Here is a 5,989-nt window from a genome sequence, read left to right on the forward strand (position 1 = left end):
CACCCAAAGGGAACCAAGGCCACTCGCGTCTCTCGCCTTTCATTTTGGACACGAGCGCCTGTGGAGGGACGGCCGGATTCAACGTGGGGATTGCCCGCCCTCCAATCGTTCCAAGAGACCTCTGCCCCGGCCTCTGACTGAGTTGCACAAACCTTGGTGTGCTCAGGCAAGGGTCAGACCACATCCTTCCTGGCAACACCCAAGGCAAGCAAGGCCACTCGCGTCTCTCGCCTTTCATTTTCGACACGAGCGCCTGTGGAGGGACGGCCGGATTCAACGTGGGGATTGCCCGCCCTCCAATCGTTCCAAGAGACCTCTGCCCCGGCCTCTGACTGAGTTGCACAAACCTTGGTGTGCTCAGGCAAGGGTCAGACCACATCCTTCCTGGCAACACCCAAAGGGAACCAAGGCCACTCGCGTCTCTCGCCTTTCATTTTGGACACGAGCGCCTGTGGAGGGACGGCCGGATTCAACGTGGGGATTGCCCGCCCTCCAGTCGTTTCAAGAGACCTCTGCCCCGGCCTCTGAACGGAGTTGCACAAACCTTGGTGTGCTCAGGCAAGGGGCAGCCCTCATCCTTCCTGGCAACACCCAAGGCAAGCAAGGCCACTCGCGTCTCTCGCCTTTCATTTTCGACACGAGCGCCTGTGGAGGGACGGCCGGATACAACGTGGGGATTGCCCGCCCTCCAATCGTTCCAAGAGACCTCTGCCCCGGCCTCTGACTGAGTTGCACAAACCTTGGTGTGCTCAGGCAAGGGTCAGACCACATCCTTCCTGGCAACACCCAAGGGAACCAAGGCCACTCGCGTCTCTCGCCTTTCATTTTCGACACGAGCGCCTGTGGAGGGACGGCCGGATACAACGTGGGGATTGCCCGCCCTCCAGTCGTTTCAAGAGACCTCTGCCCCCGGCCTCTGACTGAGTTGCACAAACCTTGGTGTGCTCAGGCAAGGGTCAGACCACATCCTTCCTGGCAACACACAAGGGAAGCAAGGCCACTCGCCTCTCTCGCCTTCAATTTCGGCACGAGCGCCTGTGGAGGGACGGCCGGATTCAACGTGGGGATTGCCCGCCCTCCAGTCGTTTCAAGAGACCTCTGCCCCCGGCCTCTGACTGAGTTGCACAAACCTTGGTGTGCTCAGGCAAGGGTCAGACCACATCCTTCCTGGCAACACACAAGGGAAGCAAGGCCACTCGCCTCTCTCGCCTTCAATTTCGGCACGAGCGCCTGTGGAGGGACGGCCGGATTCAACGTGGGGATTGCCCGCCCTCCAGTCGTTTCAAGAGACCTCTGCCCCGGCCTCTGACCGAGTTGCAAAAACCTGGGTGTGCTCAGGCAAGGGTCAGCCCGCATCCTTCCTGGCAACACCCAAAGGGAACCAAGGCCACTCACGTCTCTCTCGCCTTTCATTTTCGACACGAGCGCCTGTGGAGGGACGTCCGGATTCAACGTGGGGATGGCCCGTCCTCCAATCGTGTCAAGAGACCTCCGCCTTCGGCCTCTGACCGACTTGCACAAACCTGGGTGACGAGCACCGCAGGGCGGCAGAGCCGTCGCACTTGGCCGGGTGGCAGCGGGAAGGACCAGCCTATTCACAATAGCGGCCACCCACTCCCAGAGCCGGTCGTGCGGCACCCGAGGCCGACCCTCGACTCGTAAGAGGCTTTAACGTGTGCTCAGGCAAGGGTCAGCCCACACCCTTCCTGGCGGCACCCAAGGGATCCAGGCCACTCGCGTCTCTCGCCTTCGTTTTGGACACGAGCGCCTGTGGACGGACGGCCGGAGTCAACGTGGGGATGGCCCGTCCTCCAATCGTGTCAAGAGACCCCCCGCACCGGCCTCTGACCGAGTTCCCCAAACCTGGGTGACGAGCAGCGCAGGGCGGCAGAGCCGTCGCACTTGGCCGGATGGCAGCGGGAAGGACCAGCCTATTCACAATAGCGGCCACCCACTCCCAGAGCCGGTCGTGCGGCGCCCGAGGCCGACCCTCGACTCGTAAGAGGCTTTACAGTGTGCCCAGGCAAGGGCCAGCCTACACCCTTCCTGGCGGCACCCAAGGGATCCAGGCCACTCGCGTCTCTCGCCTTCATTTTGGACACGAGCGCCTGTGGACGGACGGCCGGAGTCAACGTGGGGGTGGCCCGTCCTCCAATCGTGTCAAGAGACCCCCGCACCGGCCTCTGACCGAGTTCCCCAAACCTGGGTGACGAGCACCGCAGGGCGGCAGCGCCGTCGCACTTGGCCGGATGGCAGCGGGAAGGACCAGCCTATACACAATAGCGGCCACCCACTCCCAGAGCCGGTCGTGCGGCGCCCGAGGCCGTGCCTCGACTCGTAAGGGGCTTTAACGTGTGCTCAGGCAAGGGTCAGCCCACACCCTTCCTGGCGGCACCCTAGGGATCCAGGCCACTCGCGTCTCTCGCCTTCATTTTGGACACGAGCGCCTGTGGAGGGACGGCCGGAGTCAACGTGGGGATGGCCCGTCCTCCAATCGTGTCAAGAGACCCCCCGCACCGGCCTCTGACCGAGTTCCCCAAACCTGGGTGACGAGCAGCGCAGGGCGGCAGAGCCGTCGCACTTGGCCGGATGGCAGCAGGAAGGACCAGCCTATTCACAATAGCGGCCACCCACTCCCAGAGCCGGTCGTTCGGCGCCCGAGGCCGGCCCTCGACTCGTAAGAGGCTTTAACGTGTGCTCAGGCAAGGGTCAGCCCACACCCTTCCTGGCGGCACCCAAGGGATCCAGGCCACTCGCGTCTCTCGCCTTCATTTTGGACACGAGCACCTGTGGAGGGACGGCCGGAGTCAACGTGGGGATGGCCCGTCCTCCAATCGTGTCAAGAGACCCCCCGCCACGGCCTCTGACCGAGTTCCCCAAACCTGGGTGACGAGCAGCGCAGGGCGGCAGAGCCGTCGCACTTGGCCGGATGGCAGCAGGAAGGACCAGCCTATTCACAATAGCGGCCACCCACTCCCAGAGCCGGTCGTGCGGCGCCCGAGGCCGGCCCTCGACTCGTAAGAGGCTTTACGGAGTGCTCAGGCAAGGGTCAGCCCGCACCCTTCCTGGCAGCACCCAAGGGAACCAGGCCACTCGCGTCTCTCGCCTTCATTTTGGACACGAGCGCCTGTGGAGGGACGGCCGGAGTCAACGTGGGGATGGCCCGTCCTCCAATCGTGTCAAGAGACCCCCCGCCACAGCCTCTGACCGAGTTCCCCAAACCTGGGTGACGAGCACCGCAGGGCGGCAGAGCCGTCGCACTTGGCCGGGTGGCAGCGGGAAGGACCAGCCTATTCACAATAGCGGCCACCCACTCCCAGAGCCGGTCGTGCGGCGCCCGAGGCCGGCCCTCGACTCGTAAGAGGCTTTAGGGAGTGCTCAGGCAAGGGTCAGCCCGCATCCTTCCTGGCAGCACCCAAGGGAACCAGGCCACTCGCGTCTCTCGCCTTCATTTTGGACACGAGCGCCTGTGGAGGGACGGCCGGAGTCAACGTGGGGATTGCCCGCCCTCCAATCGTGTCAAGAGACCTCCACACAGGTCTCTGACCGACTCTTAGAACAGACAGGGAGAGTTTGGCAATTCTGTCAAAAAATTGACAAAGTGTCAAAAATTCGACTTCCAAGAGCTCTCCAGCATGCACTCATACCCGCCATTAGAGTGCTATGCCCGTGGAACCGTTTTTCGGATGCCTTTCAAAAAGGTCCCGCGCCGCCATTTTGTTCTAAAAATCGTGTTCCCAGAAATCTCCGGGTACCCCGCCAACCTCACTGTGTAACAAATGCAAGTGGCACTGAATGGGTCTGAATTTCAAATTTGACTGCATCGCTCTGGAACTCGATCCCCGCAAAACCGTTTGGATTTTTCCCGCTCGGGACTTCCGCGACAGACAAAGTTAAAGTTTTCGGGCTGCAGACACAAAATGACAGTTGGCCATTTGCCGGGCTCAATTCACACAGTTCCTGCGGCACTTCGGAACACATGTTCGGCGCGAGTTTGTGAATCTTTCCCGATGCTTCGGCACTTTCCTCCGCTGACACTTAGAATATTTTTCACACTTTGCTGAAAAATTTTCTAAGTGTTTTTTCCTAAGTTTTTCTGGTTACTGATTTATTATTTTTGATCATTTTTCTAAGTTTTTCTGGTTACTCATTTCTCATTTTCGGGCATTTTTCTAAGTTTTTCTAGTTACTGATTTCTTCTTTTTGGGCATTTTTCTAAGTTTTTCTGGTTACTCATTTCTTCTTTTTGGGCATTTTTCTAAGTTTTTCTGGTTACTCATTTCTCATTTTCGGGCATTTTTCTAAGTTTTTCTAGTTACTGATTTCTTCTTTTTGGGCATTTTTCTAAGTTTTTCTGGTTACTCATTTCTTCTTTTTGGGCATTTTTCTAAGTTTTTCTGGTTACTCACTTCTTCTTTTTGGGCATTTTTCTAAGTTTTTCTGGTTACTCATTTCTCATTTTCGGGCATTTTTCTAAGTTTTTCTAGTTACTGATTTCTTCTTTTTGGGCATTTTTCTAAGTTTTTCTGGTTACTCATTTCTTCTTTTTGGGCATTTTTCTAAGTTTTTCTGGTTACTCATTTCTTCTTTTTGGGCATTTTTCTAAGTTTTTCTGGTTACTCATTTCTCATTTTCGGGCATTTTTCTAAGTTTTTCTAGTTACTGATTTCTTCTTTTTGGGCATTTTTCTAAGTTTTTCTAGTTACTCATTTCTTCTTTTTGGGCATTTTTCTAAGTTTTTCTGGTTACTCATTTCTCATTTTCGGGCATTTTTCTAAGTTTTTCTAGTTACTGATTTCTTCTTTTTGGGCATTTTTCTAAGTTTTTCTGGTTACTCATTTCTTCTTTTTCGGCATTTTTCTAAGTTTTTCTGGTTACTCATTTCTTCTTTTTGGGCATTTTTCTAAGTTTTTCTGGTTACTCATTTCTCATTTTCGGGCATTTTTCTAAGTTTTTCTAGTTACTGATTTCTTCTTTTTGGGCATTTTTCTAAGTTTTTCTGGTTACTCATTTCTTATTTTTGGGCATTTTTCTAAGTTTTTCTAGTTACTGATTTCTTCTTTTTGGGCATTTTTCTAAGTTTTTCTGGTTACTCATTTCTCATTTTCGGGCATTTTTCTAAGTTTTTCTGGTTACTCATTTCTCATTTTCGGGCATTTTTCTAAGTTTTTCTGGTTACTCATTTCTCGTTTTCGGGCATTTTTCTAAGTTTTTCTGGTTACTGGTTTCTTCTTTTTGGGCATTTTTTCTAAGTTTTTCTGGTTACTGATTTCCCAACGTTGGAAATGCATGAAACTCGGCCTGAACACGGTGGCAGGGTCCGCTCTCGAAGGCGAGACCTTCGGCAGAACCACCGGGTCAAATCCGGCTGGGCTAGCCGGCCTCGAGCACTCAAAGTCGGCACGAGCAGTCAAGTTCGCTCCCATCACAGTCTGGACCCTAAAAAAGTCTAAGTGTCACTGGTGACTGATTTGTACTGACTGAATAAAATTCTAAGTGTCGTTGGTTACTGATTTGTAACCACCGGGTCAAATCCGGCCGGGCTAGCCGGCCTCGAGCACTCAAAGTCGGTATGAGCAGTCAAGTTCGCTCCCATCACAGTCTGGACCCTAAAAAATTCTAAGTGTCACTGGTTACTGATTTGTACTGACTCAAAAAAATTCTAAGTGTCGATGGTTACTGATTTGTACTGACTGAAATAAATTCTAAGTGACGTTGTTTACTGATTTGTAACCACCGGGTCAAATCCGGCCGGGCTAGCCGGCCTCGAGCACTCAAAGTCGGTATGAGCAGTCAAGTTCGCTCCCATCACAGTTTGGACCACTTGCCGACTTGGGAAATGCACGAAAATCGGCCCGAACGCGGGGGCCGGTCCGCTCTCAAAGTCGAGACCTTCGGCTGAACCACCGGGTCAAATCCGGCTGGGCTAGCCGGCCCCGAGCACGCAAAACCGGTATGAGCAGTCAAGTTCGCTCCCATCACAGTTTGG

Source organism: Chiloscyllium plagiosum, unplaced genomic scaffold (genome assembly GCF_037043375.1).
Source record: "Chiloscyllium plagiosum isolate Xiang-an unplaced genomic scaffold, Cpla_swu_hap1 HiC_scaffold_187, whole genome shotgun sequence".
NCBI lineage: Eukaryota > Metazoa > Chordata > Chondrichthyes > Orectolobiformes > Hemiscylliidae > Chiloscyllium > Chiloscyllium plagiosum.